The following is a 22,919-nucleotide window of genomic DNA, read 5'->3' as shown; positions in this document are numbered from 1 at the left end:
CAATGATCGACCTGATAGTGTGAAGCTTGAATGAATGATTATTTATTAATTCTTTATGTTCACTTTCTTTTAGACTGACTAGAAACATGTGTGACATTATTTAGAAGCTGATAATGAGTAGCAGGGATTTTGTCAATATGGCATCCACTATGGGTGAAACGTTGCTGTTCATTCGTTCATTTCCAAGTGACATATGTCACATGTCACTTTGGTGTGAAATCTCTCTAAATTGCAAAAAATACTGTTGGTTTCTTTGTCATCAGCTGGAAATTTGCACATTTCTTTGTTTTTTAATTAACTTTAAAATTCATGTGGAATATTTATTCTGAATGCATGGATTGTATCATCTTCAGTACTGTATTAAGTATATGAATATATAAAATACATATCTGTGCAGGATAAGATCTTTCAGTGGTGTATTTATAATTCCATTGTGTGTGTGTGTGTTTAGGAGTGGGGGGCTGGGAGTGTGCTTATCTAGCTTGATCGTACATACTCCATGACTGCTTTGTTTTGTATTCTAAGACATTCATATTTCGAGTCCAGATTTTTGTGTAACTATGAAATATGTAATGCCATATGATGAAATTGTAGTCAATATGTAGAGTGGTTCCAGTAAGTAACTTCGAACAAAACTCGCTTGCATGACATATTCCTACTCCCATTCTAGATTAAAAATTAGGGATGTTTGACAAATACTAAAATGAATAAGCATGCAGTGATTAGTTAATAATATATCTTACAAACATCCACACGTTTTTAGAAATGGGTTGATATTAATCTCATGCAAACCAGAAAAGTGAAATTTCATACAACTTAGATTGATTGATTGATTTGGTGTTTTATGTCAACTTTATTCACAGTAAGGCCAATTGGGACTGGACCTACAGTTTAAAGTGGGATCCGAACCACTATGCGTCTCCATATAGGTACAACTTCGAGATGAGGTGGTTGCTATATAGGCATTCTAGGTTAACTTGTGTAAGGTGTGACCTGTTCTTACTCTATTTTCCCATAACTATTCATTATCATCATCATAGTAGTTTCTACAGAGAAATAGACTGATAGAATTAAAACAATTACAATTTTATTCCAGAAATTATTCTGTTTGATAACTTCCCCAATGAGCTGTGTCACTCATAGCTATTATTTTATTCTATTCTCTCATGGTAGATGGCACTGAACTAGTTTCTATGTTGTATTTTCCAAAATATTATTTCATCTACAGAACACTGAATGTAAGTTGTGATAGAAATTAACTGTAGTGTAAAATATTTACTTTCATCTACAGCATATCATAACCCATGGTTCTACAGAATAGTTTTTCAACATATAGGGTGCGACCCACTCCTGGGCCCTGAGGGGACATTTGGTGGGTCGGGAAGTTGGGCTCGAAACATTGTGAACTGGGTCTTAAAAACGTATTACCTTAAATTACTTAGATATATTGTTTTAACAATTTAAATTCCGGCCGTGTTGTTGTAAAAGAGCAAATATATGATTATAGACTAGGTGCACAGCCCTACAAAGTTATTCCGCTGGTTCCCATCTTATGGTCCCATGAAGTGTATGGTCCCATCTTATGGTCCCTTCAAGGTGGATCCCCGACTGAAAAAGGTTGAGATCCACTGCTCTACAGCCCTGGAAGGGGCTTGGCCTATCAACTGACTGCCAGTCTGCCTCCCACAACCCTACCTAGAGGTGTGGAGATCTTCAACCAGTAATGGGGTGACGCGGGGTCAGCACATCGAACCCTCAGCTGTTATAGGAAATTTCCCAGACTGGGTTACGCTACTCATTTGTAGGTCCCCAATTTTCTTAGGATGGTGGTTAAGTTTGGAAAACAAGTACTGACTATATGTATATATCTTTTATTCCAGTATTTCATACCTACAAGTCGCCAGCCGATTTGTAATGGTTTCGTTAGATGAATAGCGCTAATGTTCCATCAGTAGTTTTTAATATACGTTTTATGATTTATTCTTATTTCCTGAGACCAAACCTTCGAATCCTGTCTTTTGTATCCCTGGCATTTTCAGCATCAAATCTCCCCCCTCTAAGGGTACTCCACTGATATCAATTGCAGAGAAAGTGGATGCATTTGTCTTTCGTTTTATGAGGCCATAGACAGATGAATGGAATTTTCTACGTTGGTAAATCAGAAGTGTCTACATCTTGCGATTGAATATGGTAGGCCTACACAAGAGAGAAAATTACAGTGACGGCACCAGAAACAGTTGCTGATATTAAGTGTGCTGTATCCTGCAGATTGTCACCCACGTTAAACTGTGCAGCAATTGTTATGAAGAGAAAGAGACAATTTGGGAAATGTTGCAACATGGCTCAAGCGCCCTTTAGAACACTTTTGGTAGCGCAATGATCCACTCACTCCACCCTTCCATTCCTGCTTTTATTTTCTGCTAATAATTCGGACATATCTCGTAAGGTCGTAGTATTTATTTTATTTAAGTGCATATAAATGTTCTACAAGGACAAATACAATTGTTCAGTTAATGCAGGGGTCCTGGGTTCGAATCCCTGTTAGAGCTTTCTTTGTGTCATCAATTTTTCATAGCATCGTCGCGATTAGCCTAAAATTGGAAAAATGCGACTCTAAATAAACAACGACGAGGGAGTGGTAAAACGCATTGATCTACGAACAAAGTAATCGCCGTAGATAAAATCGCGATTTGCCCAAAATGTCAGAAAAATAACGCATAATAGGGAGAATACGAAATAAGAATACTTATTACCACAGATAATACACGGACCATTTTTAATGCACAACGGAATGATTTACGTGTTGGAATTTCAGGAACTTGAAATTATTTTCCTATGTTGTGCTTCTGGGCTACTAATTCTGTATATCTCGTAACTTAGATGTAGAAATCATGCGTACATAATATGCATTAACTGAACAATGGTGTTTATCCTTGTAGAAAATTTTTATGCACTTAAATAAAATAATTAATTCGACCTTACGAGATATGTCCCGAATTATTAGCAGAAAATAAAAGCAGGAATGGAAGGGTGGGGTGAGCGGATCATTGCGCTGAGACGCATTCAACTGTCACTGCCAAGAGTAAGATATGATTGGCGGAGAGGATGCTATGACAACGCTTTACGTTTCGAAACAGCCGCAGGGTGGCTCCACATGCCCGGTTTGGTATACGCACAGATTACAAAGGAGAGATAGGAAGTAAGCGATCTTATTAATCTGTGGTTTCACCTTCCTCTTGCACACAACGTCGAAACACTTATATCGTTCAACAAACTTATTAGTCACAGGTTTGTAGTGTGACAAAAGAATATCCTTTAGACGAGAATACGACAGATTCTGTACAAGGTCTGGTGCGACTAAATTTTTCAAGACTTTAAATGCCTTTGCACCTATAAAGGCGATGAGTATAGGAACTCTCTGATCATCACTAAACTTTTGATTGATACACAACTGTTCGAAACGTAAGAGATAATCTTCAATGTCCTCTGAATCTTCGTCGAAAACATTAAATGTCATGTTTGTGTACATATTTATGACTGTAAATCCAAACGTTTAACCTAACAACTATGAAAATTGAGTTTTCACTTATAATTATACTTAATCTGCATCAGATCACAATGTATCTAAACGTGACAAAGCCCTTGTACGTTTCATGACTATAACTTATTTCCACGATAGAAGGAACATCACAATATTTTTTTTATAAAACAAACAATGTATACGGTTAATCCTTACCGTGTTATGTCAAATTGCGTCAAAGCAACACGTTTATGATTGCTCCAACAGCTTGTTGTACGAATGAGGACAGTCAATCCGAATAGAATAAACTTACGGAAATGTAAGGTTCTTGCAAATCCTGCAATCCATGAAGAGAAAAGTTCTTTTTATACCGACTGCGCCATAATGTTGTGCGATGGAAAACACATATAGTAACAAAGTTCACTTTATGCACAGGTAGGCTAATCGGGACTGGACCTACCGCTTAAAGTTTAATCCGAACCACTATGTGTCTTCACCGGTATCGAACCCGAGGTCCCTTGATTACAAGGCGCCGACGCTACCACTGCACCATCGGGGAGGCCCTGTCCAGATTATGCACAGAAGTTTTGTTTCATATAATAAGTACTTTTTTTGCATTGAGGATTGCATGCTTGAATAATTTAATAATAAATAATAAATAATGAACCCTGGATACTTTGTTTCTTGATAATTATATAACTCACTGAAGAGTTTCCATAACTCCACAAAGCATACTAATGTCTACCTGCCCGAGCATAATCATGTCTATTTAAAGCCCTTTCTCCTGAACCTAGGCCCATTTTTTCAAGTTTCTACGAGAATTCCCCAAGCTGCGCTGTTTTCAAGATATGGTTCGATGAGAGATCACAACTTTTTGCAGATTTAATCTTCCTAGGCCAAGAAAGAGATTCGAGGACTTTTCCGGATGAAGAAGCTGAATTTCCTTAACTAAGCGATATACTCATCCATCATCCAGAATGAACCCTCTTGATCCAACTGACAGAACCATTGAAAGTTGACCATGGCTGCATGTAATGGAATCGTGTGTTCCTAGCCACGGAAGGATGGAGTCAGTCCATGAAGATGGATGGTTAGACAATGCACTCATAAGGGAATCAATTTTTTATCAATTAGTATCCGTACGTTTGGATATCTAAACCTTCGACAAATATCCTTATCTTATCACACTTTTGTCTTGATGCAGGACCACTTTGAGTCTTGATAGAGGCTTTGAATATATTTATGTATGGTTTGATGCAGTTGATGTGGTACATTATACTTAGGACAAAAACTCTTGACGCGTCACTAACGGTTGAAGATATTTCAAAAACTACATCTTGAATAAAGTTTGTTGCATGGAGAAATTCCCGTCCTCATCCATGCTCACATTCCGAAAATGAATCCTTTCATCATTCGTCGCCAGGAACAACATATGCAATTGATAGCGGTATTGATCCCCTTTTTCTTTGAAGCAGAGGTCCCTGATCCAATGATTTAGTAATTCGTTTCATTCTTGGAATATACAGTCTGTAACATGTCATGTGGTCAAATATGTCGTCTTTGTCTCTAATTACGCCATCATTTACCACACAATTGGATTATTTGAGTTGCTGTCGTCCAAAGCCTGTCTCATATAACTTTTCCCGTCCTTTCGATTTACATAACACAAACAAAACCTTCATCAGAGTCATTTCCTTCGAGGGAGACTACACTAACTCAACTTCCCTCAGTTCTATTTTCTTCGCAAGGCACAAATTATTCCGAAAAATGAATTAATACAGTGTTCTTGAACGAATACAAAATAGTTAATAACTCTATCACAGAATTTTAAACTTTGCCGTAAATTTCCACGAAACTCATACTTCTGTCATTCATAATGCAATTTACATGCCATTTTTACACTCGTGGTGCCAAAACGAATAAAAGGACCTATTGCATCATCATATTATGTGATAAAATGTAGGTATATTAAGAAATAATTTGAAAAATCCAAGATGTCCGAAATTTCTGCATAATGACCATCGGTATGATCATGTGACCATTTTCTTTAAATCACTAACCGTAGTAGAGAACGTCTGAACAATCAAAACATCTGACTCAATCTTCCAACAGAACCTTCCCAGCTCCTATATTATACAGGGTGTTTCTAAAGTTCGTTTCCAACGTTTCCAACTGAAAATAAACACAGAAGTTCATGTGACGGAATGTCGAAAACGGCACCCATTCGGATTTATTGAAGTGGGAAAAAGTGCGAAAATTATGTGTACAAGGAAATAGTGGCACAACGGCCAACCATATGACCGCGGCGATAGGCGTCGCACAAAGAAATGTGGCATGCTCTATTAAAAAAAAGCACATGGCAGATGTGTGCAGTTGATGCGCAAGGAACTCCCCAAAGGAGTCCTACGCGTTGGAAATGAACTTTAGAAACACCCTATATGTATAGTGTTCAGTAAAGCTAAGAAAAAAGTTACTTTCAATATGCACGCTGTCGTAATTAAATACGTTATGGGGATTATGGCATGGCTTCTAGGGGACGCATGGTATGATTTGGGTGCATGCGCCTTTGGCCTTGGTGGGAAGGGCACCCCTGTTTTCCGAAACATTTCGCCTTCAATTCCCAAGGAGGAGAAATTAGTTCATTGGAAGGTGTAAAATATTCAAGATTCAACGAAGCAATGCATGGTAACTGTTCAGTCGCACGAAGTGTAGTCTTCGAAATACTCAACAATGTTTCATTCCCTTTAAGAGCTGACCTTTGTAAGTGCGGAATAACAGCTCCTTGTCAAGTTCAGTGTAACCAGACATGTTGTTCCTTGGTGGCTTGCAACTTCTGGTTTTGAGAACAGAACAGCTTTGCCTACTTCCATGAAAGCACGTGTCTAGCTCTCATAGACTTACGAGGTCTCTAAGTCCTCTAGAATCACGCGTGCATGTGTGGCGTCCATCTAGTTCCAGAGAAGGATTTAACTCAGCGACTGGAGAAAGCAAAATCTTGTAGAGACGTGCGGCGTAATGGAGGAAGCAAGAAAACACATATTTTGAGGCAAATGGGGCACACGTGCACGTGCGTGTGGTGGAAAATGACAACAGAAGTAATTCTACATCTTAATGAGTATGAAACGAAATATTTACTCATTGTAAGGGAACAAAATTATCCCAGAGCCTCCCCGATGGCGCAGTGGTATCGTTGTCGCCTTGTAATCAAGGGGTCCCGGGTTCGATACCCGTTGGAAACACACAGTGGTTCGGATCCCACTTTAAACTGTAGATCCAATCCCGATTAGCCTTACTGTGTATAAAGTGGACTTAAACACCAACTCAATCAATCAATCAAATATAAAAAAAATCTCCACTACACCCTAAGATTCAGGTATCGGAAGTAGAAAACTGGATTCAGACATCGAAAAAAGGATTTGGGATTTGGATATCGAAACCAAGATTCGGAATGTGGACATCGATGCAAGATACGATATTTTCATATCGAAAGCAGATTTCGGAATTTGGATATCGGACACAGGATATGGGATTTAGATAGCGGATCCAGGATATGGTATTTTAATATTGGAACCAGGCTAGAGAATTTTGATATCGAAAGTTTGATAAGGTACACTACATACCAAAAGTCACCCGACACCCAGTGTTGTTCATTCCAAAGACACCAGCCAGGTAACAAATAAGATGTCGGACCTCCCTTCACTAGTATTACAGTATTTATCCTTCGGGACAGGCTTTCCACCAACTTCTGGTATATTGCTGGTGGATTTTTTTCCCATTTGTCCTGTAGCCTCTTCTATAGTTCATAGCTTGTTTTCGGTCGAGTGGATCTGGCACGCAACTGACGCTCCAGTTAATTCCAAACATGTTCTATGGGGTTCCAGTCGGGGCTTTGAGAGGGCCAGCTAAGCCCATCCACCCGATTGTCCTCAAACCACGATGCAAATGGACTCTCCTGTATGGACAGGGCCATTATCGTACTGATAGAAAAAGGGCCCATTCCAAACTTTTGCCACTGTGTGGGCAGAATGCTATTTTCTCAAATGTCCTAAATCCACTATTTATGTTGCCATTGACCAAATCTAATGCCCTGAGCCCAAACCAGTAAATACTTTTGGCTATATAGTGTATTTGTAAATCGGATCCAGGAATCGGAATTTGTGATTTTTATATCGGATTCAGGATTTGGACATTGGATTCAGTATATGGATACTGGATCCAGCGTTCTTACATCGAATCAGACTCAAATCCTTCTACTTGTGTCTCTTCGTGTTTACCACCGAAAAAGAGCCGAATTTGATACATGCCTTTACATAAATGGCCCTTGTATGTTTTCAATTAAACAAGTAAATCATGTCCAACCAAAGAAACGGGTGTTTAAAATTGGTGTAAATTCACCAGTGGAGTGAAGACGCATGTTGAGTGATGAGCTACGCCTCCACGCAGTCTCTGCCATAGTGGGGTGGAAGTGATCAACACAACACCCCATCCGTCTTTATCCATAGATCAGCTGCTAAATGACTCCCAGTGTCGCATATGGAAGAATATTGACGGAGAATGAGATCGCCTTAACTGGCACTGAACCAGAGATTCCAGCGCATTAGTCAGACGACTTACCGACTGAACCGGTAAGACAGCTGATTTATTTGAATTAATAAAACACGTTTTGAAAGATGTTTGATTACGATAAACCAAGAAAAATGGTAATTTTGACCAAATTATTTAGTAACTACACAGGGGCTCCCCGATGGCGCAATGGTAGCGTCGTTGACTTGTAATCAAGGGGTCCGGGGAGGCACATAGTGGTTCGGATCCCACTTTAAACTGTAGGTCCAGTCCCGATTAGCCTTACTGTGCATAAAGTGGACTTGAAATACCAAATCAATCTAGTAACTACAAACAAATGTGCCTGTTTGGTATTGTGGAAAAAAATGACCCTGTACATTGTTATATACTGTGAAGGCATATTGGGAATGTACTAGGGCATATCAAGAGTAACCATGCAGTACTCTTCGTACTTCAAACATTTCCTTTCCCTCCCGCCGCGCCGTATCAGTATTATTACTGCATTCACTGCACGCTTTGTAGCTAATTTCCCTCCAAAAAATCAACAACGTTAAATATTACGTCTCTGCTTTCGCTATGTACAGTTTTTCCTCTCATTATAAAAGCAAACACTTTCCACTGGAACAGGAAGGAATTTTTGACAGTGCAACAATTTTGCAACGCACGAGCAGGCACAGCTGACTGATCCACGGTTCCCCTGCGCAAGTTGATATTTCGACTACAGCGCCACAAGGGCAGTTTATTTTGACCAAGCTGCACTAAGCAAATACAATCCAAGATATTTCGCTTTCAGTTGCCACCTCCCCTCTTCCGTCCTCCCTTCTTTATTCTTTCTTGCCTCTGTCATGCTGGGAACAGTGTTGGCGAAGATACCATAGAAATTCACTTTTCCAAAACAAAATCCTTTAATTTACGACGATGTGTGGGTTGCCTCTACTCCGCTACACGATCTCGAATGGAAAGGGATTGCATCACTGCTGTATCGTGAACACAACGCAAGCAGTGTGCGTGAAGCCCATAATACCGCGATCTAGAAGAGCAAATCCGTTCTCTTTTCTTCCGTGCTGCAAACAGCGGCCAAGGAGCACCAGGCGACTTGTGTTCCGAACAAACGTATCTCAGCGACAAGCGCCGGTAATGCGAAGCCGATGGGGCGATTTGGCTTCGGAACGTTTGCTGTTTTGAAGGAGATAGTGTACGTACAGTGAATAAGTAGGCTATAATAAAATATAATTGCATTGTAGATTTATTTGAGTGTGCACTTGCGAATGTGCGAATAGGCAGAAGCCGCTACTGCATGAGTGTTCACACTGATGTAACTAGTGGCATAGACACTTCAAGACTTTATAAGGGTCCGTTCATCAAGCCACACGTTCATATGTCGGATTCGCGTGCTGCTTGTTACTTCGGTCAGAAAGCTCCTTAAAGGAAGGGTACTCAGATGACCGAAGCGACGCGCCACAGGGGGAAGTCCCAACAAAGTGACAAGCGACATGGTGCCTTAACAAGCGTTTGCTGCTACTTGTGCGAACAACAGATCTAGGCGACACGATAAGCCGAAGATGTCGCTTCGTCGCTTGAGTGTCGTTCAAACTGGGACATTTCCTCAATAGCTTCCAACGTGTTGCTGTGCTTTGTTAATAGCGCATGCTCGATGCAATGTGTCTTGCTTTATTGAGATTGCGCACCGAAGCGACAAGCGTCACGCGACACTTATGGCTTGAGGATTTCACGAACCGAACGCTAGGCTGTGCTGCCTGTCATGCCGTTACGGTGTGAAAAGTTGCTCTTGATTGGCTCGTTTCCAAGCGACATGTGTCACGTGTCGCTTCGCTCTGAAAGCTGTCTTAGACCGAAGGACCCGTGTCGTTTTTATGTGAAATTCCCATATCGTTTGTCGCTTTGGTCTAAAATCTCCTTGAGGAAACGGTGCAGTCAGAGCTTGTGCCCACGGTTCGAAAGGCTGCATTGATTACGGACTGCTCGCTTCCAAGCGACACGTGTGGTTTGTAGCCTCGGTATGAAATATCTCTCAGAATACTAATAACATAGAAAAATAAACTCTAGTATGCAATCCAACACCTGACGTCCGGAATCACATTGCGATGTTTCTTCTTGTGTTACGCATGTTATTTAGTTTTATATTTTATTGTACTTTTCTTTCCAAATTAATGCTTACCACCTTTCAAGACAAACAAATCAACACAATATATTCCAAAAACTAACTAAGCCGCATTACTTTCATAAGAAAATTTGTTGCGTTGCTGATCGCACTGCCATCTATGTTGTCATCCGCCTCGGGAACCAGTTTTTAGGGTCGTTTTCCACTCTACCTATTCATGGCGTTGTAACTGAGCCATCTCAGGACATGTTCTCAGAAAATGAATAGATTTTATCTTACCTTTGTCCAAAAGTTTATTAAATCCATATCATTTTGAACATTCACTGTAGCATAACTCCACTATTTTCACTTATACAATCTCAATACAACGAGCTGTATCTTACTTCCACAAATTTTGCATTTTCTCACACATCTCAATCAACGTTCTCTCTAATCTCAACACGTTGTCTTGGCAACCGATTCAATAACAAACTGGATCTTTCCAGAATTTTTTTCAAAACTGGAAATGACTTTAGCTTGCAGTATCTTAGACAATTTCTTTCCATTTAGTTTAATCAGCATAAATCCAAAAACTATAAATTCAACAACACCAACAATAACATTAAAACAAACCAAAACAAATTATACGTATAAGTGAGAAAATAACAAACAAAAAATATATAATTGTGAGAAAACAAACAAGTTGTAGCAACTACACTGCACGTCGCGATGAAAAGGGTTATCGAAAATTGTGAATTATTGCACGCTTGTCATACCTACATTAACATTATGTAATAAGAAAGAATCTACTTTTGAGACTCCTTCCAAAAGTGCTATGGATAAAAGGCCCTTCTTGAAACCCTCCATGAACATCTGCCCAGTATACTCATTTTAACAAATAGATGGTCCAATCAACTTATATGAATTTACTTTAGGTGAACTAATCAAATAATATTTTAAGCACTAGGGTCTCGGGTTCGAGTCCCGCTCGGGCTTGGTTGTTTGTGAATGTCCATTCATGAAATTCATCATTTCATCACTCATCCCCATCTTCGCAAATTAGCCAAGAGGCACAAAACGCGAAGTAAAATAAACTAAATCAATCAATCAATCAAATCTTTTAAGCACTAAAGAAACATTATCCTAGATAATATAGTAATATTTTCTTATAATTTTAGGCTGTCTCATTAATATTACCATTATCAGTTTTATCATTATTATTATTATTGTTATTGCATCTTTAATTTGTAGTTTTATGCCTCCCCGATGGCGCAGTGGTATAGTAGCGTCGTCGCCTTGTAATCAAGGGGTCCCGAGTTCGATATCCGATGGAGGCACAGTGGTTTAGATCCCACTTTAAACTGTAGGTCCAGTCCTGATTAGCCTTTCTGTGCATAAAGTGGACTTAAAACAACAATACAGTTCAGTTCATTTTGTAGTTTTACACTGGTCACTTAATTCTTCGTAGCTGCTATCTGTACGGTAGCCATTACAATAATCAAATACGTTTTGTAATTAAGTGCCCAGACCTGAACGTGGCGTTTGTTTCTAAGTGTCCATTCAATTTCATACATGGATTGATTCCGTTCATTTGACTTCGGTTTATTGCCACTTTTGGCTATTCGTGAAGGTGAGGAAGATTGACGTTATGAGGAAATTGATGAAAGGACACTCACGACTGAGATTCGAACCCGGGACCCTAGGCGTCATAGCGCGCTGTGATAACCACTCAGCCACGGAGATTGGCTCAATTTCTTCTAATCATGATTTTTACTCATGCACCGTTATGGTTTGTCAAAACGATACAGGATAAGAAAATGAACAAAAAATTACACATTTTTTATTTCATTTTCTTTATCCATCAGTTCTTTGGCCCGTCATATTCTATTTTAGGAAAATCGTGAGGCGCTTTTTTCGGACGCATTGAAACGGTCTCGATTCTTCTCCTTCCACTGAAACACAATTGTTCCAAGCGTATGCTACTTCTAAATATAAATAAATACATCCGCAAGGCAGATGGAATGTCGCTGTGGCCTTTGAATTCTTTTGATATCCTCGCTCACAGAAAAATGATTTTCCTCCCTTTCTTAACAATAAGGGCAAGAGAGTGACAAAAAAGTTGCTGTAGGTCTTCGACCGCAAGCTCCATTCAACGCGGGACTTGGCAACAGTGATGGCTGCACGTACTCTCGGTGGACAACGAGCGCGGTCACCATGGCAACGAAATTGCTTGCTTACCCGAGAACGGATGCATAACCGTGTTACGTTTCCCTGGGAACATATTACAGGTGCGTTAAAGAAAGAGAGAGAGAGAGAGAGAGAGCGAGAGAGAAAAAAAGAAGAGCTTAGAAAAAGGAAAATTGACAAACGGATTGCGCAAGATAAATTTGCCTTCCTGACATAATTACAATAGAGACGGATTACATATTCACGCTGCCTGTTTATCATCAGACACATTACCATTTGATCGAAAGTCACCTGTTGGGGATTTCCTCACGATGAGATCCATGATGGAATGGAGATAACGGGAAATGTTTTTGCAGCGATTGACGTGACGATAACTACTCGTATTTAGCCCAAAACCCAGAACTTTTATGCTTTAGGGATTATCTACGATAGCCTATTTTAGTATTTAGCAACCTAATTACTTTGTCGTTCTGAGCCGTGGTGGATGCGAGGCTTGTATTGGTTAAGAAAAAATGTTAAATATTTATCAATTATACAGGGTGATTTATATAAAATTGACACATTTTATTATCAATGTATGTGAACAAGAATAAGACTAGCAACAAGCTATAATATCTACAATGTAGCATAGATATGTGAGTTTAACAACTTTTACATTACATGCTGAAAATTTCCCCCTCCCCCTTTGAAGGCCCAGCTTGACACGTCGTTCTATGTTCCAGGCCATACGTTGGAGTATGCTGCTTTCTATACCGTCGGTGTTCTCATTCAATTCGTTCAATGTCCGAGGGCATGTCCGTAAGATATCCCCACAGAATAAAGTCTGGGAGTGTCAAATCAGGTAATTTAGGTGGGTATAACTTTCTGAAATTAGTGATTCTTAGAACGACGTCGTTTCAACACATTCCGTAGGTTTTTAGTACACATTTGTGTCATAATTATCAGTACCGGTTTGTAAAATACTTGAACTCGAATTGACAATACACCTTAGCCTTCAATCTATTTTCAGGGGCGTAAGTGGCCGCGGTGGCTCAGTCGGTAACGCGTCTGACTACCATGCTCAAAGTCCCGGGTTCTATCCCCGGCCGGTTCAAATCCGGGAACTTTTCTAACGTTGGAAGCAGCCCCGGCGCCCACCCAGCGTCGAATGACATGGGTACCTGGGGGAAACCCTGGGGGGTAAAGGCGGTTAGGGGCGTGATGCTGATCACATCACCCCCACTCATGACCGGATCAAGAGAGTGTGGGGCGTTACCCCCACACCCCCTATACGCCTTCATGGCGTGGTGCTAAGCACAGGGGAGCACTTCACTTTTTTTACTTTGTAACTAGGCGGGGCGGTGCCCTGGGCCCCCCCGAGGAAAAGTGGCCCCGAAAGGCCGGAAGACTATAATGGATATTTCTGACGTTTTAATTAGGCTGGCCGGCTGCAGTAATTATGCCATGATATCCCACTAAAGAATGCCAGCGGGGTAAAATTATGAAGGTTTTAACACTTTTAAGTAATTATTGCATCGCGAGAAAAGAATCCAACAACCTGCACCTTAGTCATAATTTAAATTTGGTTCTTAATGCTGTAGAAGGTAGCCAGGAAAGAGCTCTTTCTTTTTGGTAAAAGTTCAGAATGCTTATAATTGTTTTGGTAACAGTATTCTGCGATGAAAAGAGTTCAAATCTTGAACAAGGAATAAGTCGAACTCGACTCTCAAAACACTTAATACAACACGACGGACAGGAAGATAAGAAGTTGTGTATGCTCTTGGGGCTTTTTGATGATTTGAAAGTTTTTCCTCATATAATATTGATAAGTAGGAAGTCGAATGAAAGAATCTTTCAATGTTATTTTATTAATGACTGTTGAATGGTAAGTCTTGGAGCAGAATTCCTAAGTAATTACAAGTAAAATCTCTGCACATGATCTCTTACAGAACGCTCCTTTAGTAATGACTGAGCTTCGGGGATCATTTGAATCACTTGTTCATATGATAATATTAAGTGCAAAGTAGAAATAATTTCAAGTGAATTCTCTGATAATAGATGAAAGAGAAGCACTTTGACGAACTCTGTCCAAGGAAACAAAGACTTGCCAAACGAGAGAGCTGGTTCAACTTTCAATATTTTACCGGATGATGGATACAATTTGCGAACAACTGGACAATCGTTTTAAAGGCATGAAAACAGTTGTAGACACATAGAAAATGATATAACCTTCTTTTTGCCAAATTCTATGGACACTGAACTTCGCAAAGGACCTCAAAAACTTCCAAAAACATTTGCAAACCTCTATTTCAGTTGCACATATTATCAGAAGTTTTTTTAATCATAAGATGAAGGATATGAATGATGTGATAGAACTTGCTCAACTCCTTGTGACACAATATAGTTCATTGCCTTCCAGTTATCCTCATGTGTGTACGGTTTGTTTCATGTAACATAGTTAACTCTCAAGACAGGGACAGAAAAATCAAGTTTAACCAAGTATCCTATGCTTTTGCGTAAATGATAATATAGCGTTATCATTGTAATTAATCACTAACCATAATTTGTTAATGATTAATGAATGCATTTCACGATATCTATTTTATTAGTTATTTTGTACTATTCCTCTCTAGCATTTATGAAAAACAAACACATCTTTAATAATTCCAAAAAGAGAATTAATATTTGTGTCACTCTACATGGTAAAGTTATGCATTTTTTGTATTCGTTCCACTATCATAGCAGTAACTGGGAGTCCGCACTTGAGTAGTCTGCCCCCGGGGCCGCCATGAGTCTCCTTACGCCCCTGTCTATTTTGTTGGTACGTTGTAAGGATTGCAACTATGAAACTACAGTATGACCTGAAAAGAAATATACCGAAAGTTGGCAACATTATACAGAGTCGGTAAGAGCGGAGGTTTTTGGTGTACTTCTTTTCCGGTCATATTGTACAGGGTGAGACAGTCAAACCACCTTTTTTTAAATTGTTATAAAAACAAACTGGAATATTTTTTTAATTTATTGCAACAAATGGTCAGACCACAAGTGGAAATTAGTGTACAAGCCAAAAAACAGTTACCTTTTCAGTTCACTTTTGAATATGACTCTAGGGAGTCTCCCCACCATAATTGCCAACACATTCTCTGAGTCTCTTAAGGAAATTCTCACTGACACGACACGCCGTAGTACTGCTGGTGTCATTGCACTAATTTCTTCTTGAATCCGCACTTTTAAGTCTTCTATTGTTGCTGGGCGAATCTCATACACCTTGGACTTGAGATATCCCCATAAAAAGTAATCACAGGAGCCGAGATCTGGCGATCTCGCAGGCCATGGGACATCACCATTCCTATTGATAAGGCTGTTTGGACAAACCTCTTTCAGAAGGTTCATTAGCACCTTTGCTGTATTGCTCGTTGCGCCATCTTGTTGGAAGTAAGTGTTATCACCCGTGGGAAATCGTCGAAGTTGTGTAATAAGTAAGGTTCGCAACATTTGAACATACCGCGCTGCTGTCACTGTAACTGCATGTCCATCATCATCCTCGAAGAAATACGGGCCGATGATTCCATTCGAAGAGATCGCACACCAGGCTGTAACTTTGGCTGAGTGGAGAGGCCGTTCGTAACGTTGTTGAGGATTTTCAGGCGCCCAATAGCGGAAATCTTATTTATTGACATATCCACTAAGGTGGAAGTGAGCTTCATCGCTCATCCATAGATCATGGATGAGCTGTAGGTCCCTTTCAATGAGTTCTAACATGTGCTGACAAAAATCAGCGCGGTTCACATAATCAGCGGGATTTAATCCTTGCACAATTTGAATGTTGTACGGGTGTAGGTGTAAGTCATCGTGCAAAATTTTTCTCATTGTTCGATTCGAGATTCCAAGAGCAACACTGTGGAGCCGGCCAGATACCTTTGAGGGCTATTTTTCACTACAATTCGTACAGCCGCCACATTATCTGGTGTCCTCACACTTCTTGCAATACCACCTCTTCATCGTGTTGTTTGACCTGTTGTTTCAAAGTTGTGAACCCAACCAGCAATGGGTTTCCTTCCTGGGACAGGAGCACGAGGTGGCAGACTAAAATGTCGGCGGAATGCGCGTATTGCACGTACGTAGCTTTCACCATTTACGTAAAACGTTTTATCAACGAAACCGCATAGGATATACAAATGCAGTAAAACCTCGTTAATCCGGACCCCGATAAGCCGGACTTCGCTTAATCCGGATAGGCAAGAAAAAAACAGAATGCAAGGTTTAAATGTGGCTACAAGTCAACAATCGCCTTGCATGTACAGTATTGCTTTACACTGTATAGTGTATTTAGGCCTACACTGAAAAAACTGGTTTGTTTTGAATTACCAAAAGAGTTTGGTTGAGGTGTTTTTTATGCTTTTTGTTTCCGATAACCAAATATTGTTTGTAATTACTAAAGCATTTTCTTTAAGAATACCAAAAAAATTGACCAGACGATATATGGTACTCGTAAACAAAATGATACATATGTAAGTAAGGAGAAACAAAACGTTTGGTTAAATTTCCTATATGTGTTTGTGCGTGCGTTCGAATTTGAAATAACGATTGTCCGAGTGTAGTATGAAAGTTTGTTCGAGTTTGTGTTAATATTGGCGAAAATTGAAACTCATATGGATAGATAATTACTCGAAGTGAGTCTTCATGTTGTTGTGTAACCCAGGCCCGTACACAGAAAAAACTGGTTTGTTTGGAATTACCAAAAAAGTTTGGTTGAGCTGTTTGGTTATGCTTTTTGTTTCCGATAACCAAATGTTGCTTGTAATTACTAAAGCATTTTGTTTAAGAATACCAAAAAAAATGGTCAGAAGAAATATGGTACTCGTAAACAAAATGATACATATGTAAGTAAAGTGAAACAAAACCTTTGGTTAAATTTACTATATGTCCGTGAGCGTGCTTTCGAATTTGAAATAACGATTATCTAGTTTCGTCGAGTGTAGTATGAAAGTCCTGTGTCGAAAATTGAAACTCATGTAGATAGATAATTACTCGAAGCGAGTCTTTATGTTGTTGGGTAACCTAATATTCTGAAAAAAAGCTCAGAATATACTTCTTTATACTGAGCTTCCTACACCGGCCGCTAGATGCTTCTACTAAAATGTCTAGGAGAAACATAAGTTTTTGTACAACAAATAATAGTACGTTTGATTGTAATCATAGTGAAAAATTGTGCTTTGACACTCTTCGAAAGATGTGTGAACATTAAAGCTACAAATTATAGTAGAAAATGTACTGTGGTAAATAAAAGTGAATCTCCCATGAGCAACCTTTTTGATTCCAACTATATAATTACGAGCTAAGTCTGGCCAAAAATAACAAAACGCTCTAATGACAGTTCATATAAACTTTCTATTCTGAATTTGTATTTTGAGATCAGTTAGTTTGTACAAACTATCCATCCTAGCTAAAATTAGCCAGATTATAAATAATTCATCAAATCGTTGGGTTTGGGTAATTTTGACTAAATTATTTGGTTTTCCTAAACAAATGGGCTACATTTTATTAGATTTACCAAAATAATATTTGGTTTTGGTAACCAAAAAATTGTTTACGACAAACAAACAGAACTTGACCAAATATTTTGGTACTGGTGAACAATTGTTTGGTTGATGCCTATTTAAACAAACGATTTGTTCACCACTACCATTTCTTTGGTTAATCCAAACAAACATTTTTCTCTGTGTAGACAGAATTAATGTCCATGGTGGGTGGGGCTCACGGGTTATCAGGGGGGAGCTTTGTACATAAAGTCCATTTTGAAAAGTTTAACAGTATTAAATGAAGGTAAATTATGTGTGGGGGGAGGGGGGCATTAAGTTACATAAAGTTTACAAATATCACACAAATACAGTGACGTGCACTGAGGAGTAGCTAGTCTAGCAGAGATCAATCAATCTCACATCTCTAATTATTTTCAAATCACAATATTTATTGTCTTGTTAAAGCCAGAGTTCATATGCAACACTTTTTTTTCACGCGCTTCTCGTCCCTCTGTGCGATCCGCGGGCAAAGTTGGCCTAGCTCGCTCTTCCTTCGCCTCACCAGTTTCAGGTAGAAACGGCCGCCCGAAGGAAAAGGGAAGATTTCTGCCTCTACCTCCCTTGCCACCTCACACTCCGCTGCAATGGTTGAAAGCCCGCGCTTTCAGGTCCTCCAGTCTATCTCCTATAGGACAGATAGGGGATTGGTTTCCCTTCGATTCCTTTATAAATTCTCTAAAGAACTCAGGGGAAAATTTTCTGCAGTACTTATGTTCTCTGTATTTACACCACAACTTTTTACACATTGTACAATATGTATGTATAATATGGGATGAAGTTTTATTATTTATGAAATGGGAACGTGTTATGTGCAGACAATAATGTTATGCTTTTTTTCTTTTTTTTCAAATATGGAATATATAATGATTAAATTACAAATAAGTGCTCAGGCTCTCTCTCACACTCGTTTTAGTAGTGTTTTATTTAAATATACTACTCTTGGCCTCTAACAGTCATAAATACGGATGTATTTATTTGGGCAAGGGAACGCGCGTTCATATTGTTGTTGGTTTGGTTTATTTTCCTTCGCTTTTCTGCCTCATTTGGTTATCGCGAAAATGAGGATGAGTGATGATATAATGAAATTGATGAAGGGACCTCATATGGACAATCCAGGCCAGGATTCGAACCCGTGATGAGCGCGCATTCTTGTTCCTATGTGTTGTACAGTCAGAGAAAGTAGTTCTTGGGCCACGAGACCTACGATATCGTAACATCTTAAAGCCTGTTGTCTATGCAACCCAAATAACAACATTGTGGTTTAGTTTTGCCTAGCGGACCTGGATTCTCGGGAACAATTGAGTATTGACAGCACCGTGAGTCACACCCCCAGGCCCAGCCACAACAAACAACAGCTGACTGCCGTGAGACCACCAGAAAAAGTTTTAGGAATTGGTTTCTTAACAACAGCTACTCGTAAGGAAATTTTCTCTTAACTGATATTAGAGTCATTGTCAAGAAAGTTCACTGAAATGGTGGTTTTCATCGAATCATCATCGCGCAACACACATGCTGTCAACCCAGAAGTCCTTGAAAAAGATTGGAGTTAAAAACAATTGACAAATGATAAGACGAATCGATATTCATTAATTCCAACTTAGAATTTTGTGTAAGGCATGGATCATCATGTCCTATCATTCATTTCATAACTTCATTAATCATCCTCATCGCCTTTGTTGACGCAAGTGCTAGAGTAGCAATATAAAATAAACAAAATTAAGATATTAATAAATAACATTCCCAGCGATTTCACGCAGCGATTCAGTTGCATGTAGACAAAGTTTCATAAATCGGGAACCAAGGCCCCTCTCGTTCTGCTTCACTGTCATTTTCCCTCCACTTTGCCTTCCGCGATTAACCTGATGTTGATTAATGCAACATTAATTTTAAAAAAACAACCAACGAAACAATCCACAAAGTGTAACAAAGCAGCGCATATTATGAATACGTAAATTATGTGATATTATGCTAATTTAGAATTTAGTAATAAAATGGGAATTTTGGGGGCTTCAGTTAACTGGATGCACATCCATTAGGTAATCGCGATATCATTAAATTGGACGAAGCGTGTCTACACCTACGTAAAGTGTCAGCCCCGTCAGAGGCGTGCGCAGACCCTCTGATTAGGGGGGGGCAAGAGCATTGATGATAGTTCAGGCGGGAAAGAAACGTAATTTCATATCACTTGTTTGAATTTTATTGCATTGATTGGTGTGTTTATATATACAGCCCTCCCCCCGCCAGCCACACATACACATACATACATACATATATATAAAACACACACACACACACACACACACACCATCATACACACACACACACACACACACACACACACACACACACATACATATACATATATACCAACAGTAAAAATCATATAAATTATCTCTCAAATGTGCGCGTTCCTTTTAGCAGCAGTACTTCTCTCCTCGGTAATTTAAAATGCATTCGCTCGCAATAAATTTTCAGATCCAAATTTTTGCAAAATGAAAACAATATCGATTTAATCGCCATATTATTCTCTTTACCTTTTCTTTCATTTAGGGCCGGTTTTTCAATGTTCAGTTAAGGTTCTTGTTAGCACGTAACTGGAAGTTAGTGAAAATTTCGGTTTTTCAATGTACAGTTAGCTCGGAACTGGAACTCTGGTGGCGATTATCTTTACTGGTACTTCTTCTTGCAGTTACCATCCTAACTGGAAGTTACGAAGCAACATGGATGCCTCGTGCAGCTGTCGAAGTTCCACACTCGCAACTTCACTGTCAGATTAAACAAGATATGATTCATAAAACTTTTAAATTGGTACAGAAACATACTTGTTTTGTTTGGCAGAGCTTACCAACGTCCATGCGAATATGGAAGTTCCTAGAATTAGCTTCGCAAGGTTGTGTTAGAGAATTTGTTGCCAGGATATCCCGTCTACTAGGCGAGACAATCTCCAAACAGTAATTTGGTGTAGTGGTTAGCGGCGCCACCTTTCGGAGCGTGTTGTGTTTTGTAATATGAGTTCGAGTCCTGGTCACGGGTATTTTTTTTCTTGTCAATTATTTATTACGTGTGTTGCATTCAATTCACGCTTTATTGTTGAATGATCTCGGATAAATTTTACAGTAAATTTTAATATTATTTTTACTCGTACCTTCATATTTGTAGAAGTTTAGAAAGCGTGCTTACTAATTATTAACATGTTGTTTTTTCGCTCAACAACATGCATAGAGAGGTACAAAGCATGCAGTCAAATGTACAATATTTACATATTATTAATAATAATAATAGTGTTTATATCAACAAACAGGTATTATTAATGCCTCGACTTTCGAGTTCTTCACGCTTCTTCTACAAGAAAGTATCTGCGGTTGCGCCTCATAACATAATTTCCCCCACGTGGAATTGGCCTTTATTAGAAGAAAACCAAATTTGTAGTGCTGTTTTTCGTTAATTTATTTCGTAAGCATAGAAAATGGATTCGCAGCCATTGTTCCTATCGTTTCACAATGCAATAACGTGCTTTCGAGCGTGGCGCGCTTGTAGTTCTATATTTAAACGCCAGGCTGTGTGCCAGTCGACGCGGTTTGAAACTATACTAACAGATGGCGTGCAGATCGATTTCCTGTAATTTCCGTCCTTCAGAATTGCCAACACACTGTTTCGGAAAACGAACCATGGTTTAGTTAACTGGCAGTTACTTTCACATTGAAAAACCCGGTGCTGGTTAAGACTGGCTGTTATCTCCAACTGGCAGTTAGTTAACAGAAATATTAACAGGACATTGAAAAACTGGCCCTTAGATCATTTGGCGTCCAGGATTAACTCCCGCCGACCCCTAGCTACGGCTCTGAACTTGACAAGACTGCAAGAAAAGCAGACATTGCGAGCGAAGCGAACAAGAAAATTTTACAAAATGTATTTATATTTGTATAAAATTTGAAATCAAGGGGCCAATTGCAGCTCTGTCCTCGCCCCTTCCCCCCGCAGGTGCTCTTGGCGGTCTGGAAGAAATAATGCAAGAAAGACGTAAAAACTAATTCCATCTTTAATATCCTTTTGTCCTTCTACTCTTAGATTCTGCTAGTTTTGCTTTCCTTTACTTCCATGTTTGCCCCCTTAAAAATGATTTCCGTTCAAGGTTGAGGGAGGGGGCTGTGGTTGCGCCACTGCACCCCGTTCCCCCGTAGTTGCTTTGAACTTTCATCTCCTTGAAAATACTGAATTTTGTTTAAGAGTATAATATCGTTTAATAACGGCGATAAAATTCATCTATCCTAAATTTCTAGGTGAAAATATAATAATATAGGGGCATAGTTGTCTGGAAGGGGGGCAAGGATTGCCACATCTTCCCCTTAGAAAACGAATGTCAAGCAAAGAATACGTTTTCACATGTATAATTTGATTTCAGTCATAATAATTTACATTAATTATGGTAATGAGGATGCAGGAATGCGAGAATTTCAAATTCAAGAGGTGTCTTTTGATGGGGCAACACTATTATCGGGGTAATATGCCACATGGAAAAATACCTTGCTTGTTTCTTCGTGGAAAAAAATCTGCGGACGTCCATGATTAGGGGGTATTTGCCCCCGCCTCCCTGTGCGCACGCCTATGATCCCCGTGATGGAATATGTAGTCCAAAGCCAGCGCTTTAAGATCAAATTTGTTTTGTTTTGTTATTATTAGTAATTACCTCAGTTTTCTTCCTCTGAAGTTAAATTATTCATCACGATCATTTACGATTACATTAAAGACATGAATGAACATACACAATGAACCCATTTTGGTCGAAACTCGAACTCGGAACCTTGTTCGGCAAAAAATACAAATATTCATAAGGCATGAGTGTTTCATTGGAGATGTTCCTCTACTTCCGTCATTTTATCACTAATATATTTCTTTAATATACAATAATAAATCACAACTACCTAAAAATAAATATTATTTTGCATTTTCACATTCATATGTTTTTTTTACCGTTAGTGTGAACTGG

Source organism: Lepisma saccharinum, chromosome 3 (assembly GCF_977018435.1).
Source record: "Lepisma saccharinum chromosome 3, izLepSacc3.1, whole genome shotgun sequence".
Classification (NCBI taxonomy): Eukaryota; Metazoa; Arthropoda; class Insecta; order Zygentoma; family Lepismatidae; genus Lepisma; species Lepisma saccharinum.
Note: the sequence above shows the minus strand (reverse complement) of the source record.